This window comes from Dreissena polymorpha, chromosome 3 (genome assembly GCF_020536995.1).
Source record: "Dreissena polymorpha isolate Duluth1 chromosome 3, UMN_Dpol_1.0, whole genome shotgun sequence".
NCBI lineage: Eukaryota > Metazoa > Mollusca > Bivalvia > Myida > Dreissenidae > Dreissena > Dreissena polymorpha.
Window position 1 is genome coordinate 79,302,877 of NC_068357.1, and position 2,793 is coordinate 79,305,669.

The window sequence follows — 2,793 nt, forward strand, 5'->3', positions numbered from 1 at the left end:
GGTAATACGGAATAGGAAATCTAGCGAGTAGCATAAAACGGGAATTATTTCTGTATATTTGTATTTTACCGATTGATAAAACGTGTATTTTTTGGGGAACATAAAACAGGTTTATAATACAGAACAATACATATAGCCAAAAATGAAACAAAATTAAGATTAAACCTGGTTCTACGTCATATGAACGAACAAACCTACATCACGTTTTTAGTATTTTGTAAATGAATAATATTGTTTTGAAAAAAAATCCAGTAATGAAATGTGTATATTTAATGTCTCATTTTTTATTCGTTATGCTGATCAAGTGTTAGGTGAATACAACACTGTTTACATTCCCGTTATTGTAAATACATCAAGACAACTTTTAATTTTAAGGGATGTTCGCGGAATGAATCGTTGTTTTGCATTTGAATCGTATAGCGAGAAATAAACTTTACATTCATTAATTGAAATATATTTTATATCGAGGTTGACATCGAAAACCTGGTCAAAATCGGTTTTGTATCGATAAAATAATATATAAATGATCATAAATACATGCAAAAGGCGAAAATCATGGCAGCGTCGCGAGTTATGCAAATTATATCTATATTAATCTTTCGCTAAACATAATTAGCATATGAAAGATAAATACATAGATTTAGCAAGGTCTGTAACAAATGTAGTTGCATTTGTTCTTACCTTCTCTTCGCTAAATTCGCCCGTATCCACAATTTTGTTTGTTTAGGTTTGTATTAACGTGTCAAATCATGAATATTAATTAGGTCGTACTTTACCGTACTCGACCCCAAAATGAAAATCGCTATATTGTTTGTTTTCAACCGTTTTGAACCGGATTTTCAATGATATCCTCAATGAAAACACGTTTTCTTACGATTCTGCCCATATATACAGGTATGAACGGGGACTTTAAGACATTTCTAAACGTTGAATAACGTTTAGCCGTGAGAAAAATAAGTGACACAGACTTAGTCCGATTATACAGTTCTTTAACACATTAGGGACAGCTAAGAGGATCAAGGATGTCAATATTTCAGCATGAATTAACAAGACCAACAGCGAATGGCGGTCAAGTAGACACATTCTGATAATAGGGATTTAACATATGTAACATCTTTTTGATATGTCAATACGTATTTATCATCTGTTAAATCATTAAAGTTCCATACTTCCTTTACAACTTTAAACAATATGGGCAACACTAAGTCGGACATGTCATTTTTATTTAAGTCAATCGTTCACTTTACAAAAGCATTTTAGCATATAATGAGGGCAAGCAAAAAAAACACGGATTGCTTGCTTCCTTATGTAAATCAATCTCTTGGCGAATGGGCAAAATAGAAACTGATGCAAATGTCTTTGTGACAAGATTATGTTTAGATTCCTGTATGTACTTCTTCAGCGATCTTATTTCCGCGCCAACATCGTTATCTAAAATTAAAGCAGCATTGTGTGTCCGTTGCTGATACCATCTTACATTTGCTTATACAAAAAAGAATTGTGTATGGTTTGGCCAGCAAATAGATCCGTATCATAGAAATGTATTATATTAGAGAAATTCATATGTTACTGTAGCCAATACAATACTCATATGATTAGATCAAATATGTTTTATAATAATTATTAATCAATCTACGGGTAATTTATATACGACGTTTGCATAACCGTTGTGCTGATTTCTCAATATATGCAATAACAGGTTTATTCTTGGCTGGAACATAAAAGGAACATAATCATACAGAGCAATAAGATCTCGAATATATACAAAGCCAACATTGCTGGGATAATCCATCAAGTGCCGTCACTCTTGTTTATTCTACCGGGCTACTTCTATTATATTCACATCAACACTTATCTCTGTGGAAGGTATTAGAATGGCTGGTTGCTTGTTCAGAATAAAGACTTTGTCATTGGTTTACTTTCTATCATGTACACTCCGGAGACGAAAACGCAGATTCTTTCCTTAAGTTTTCATAATTAATTATAAAACACAACTAATTTCTACATTACAATGACGGTTATCATATCAAATCTTTTTTACTACCATCTCAAAAGGCACAAACAGTATAACAGTCATAACGCAATTTATCATTGAAAACAACAACCCAAATAATCATAACCATTATCCGCCACAGCATTGCCAACTGCAACAGCCGCTACATCGCCAATGGTTTGCACTGGGATCGTGCCAACTGCAACAGCCGCTACATCGCCAATGGTTTGCACTGGGATCGTGCCAACTGCAACAGCCGCTACATCGCCAATGGTTTGCACTGGGATCGTGCCAACTGCAACAGCCGCTACATCGCCAATGGTTTGCACTGGGATCGTGGTAACTTTCGTTGCTTCGCATTAAAGAATATTCGTGAACTAATCATGAATACTCAATAAATTATATTATCGAATGTATGTTAATGAGAGACCTTCAAACAACACTGTATTAAAGAATATTTTCTAAATTTATTAGGTTGTCAAGTGATTTTGTTTTTACATTTTCATTTTTATGTTTTCAACTTCGAGCGTTTGGTAAAATGCATTTATTCCTAAATACTAAACTAAACTAATTGTTGTAAGCGAATGTTAATTTTTATATTCCGTAGCCGTAGGTCAAGCGCCCGACTTTACCCGCCTATCCGCCGGAAAGATGGTTTTCAAATAAACATAATGTTTTATATAAAATCAACAATCTGCTTTCCTCGTTCCCATATCAGCGGTTTTGTTTATTTCTTCATCCACGGCTGTTATACATACACATAACAACGTCTGTCAGTAACAGAGAGCTCAGCGAAACGA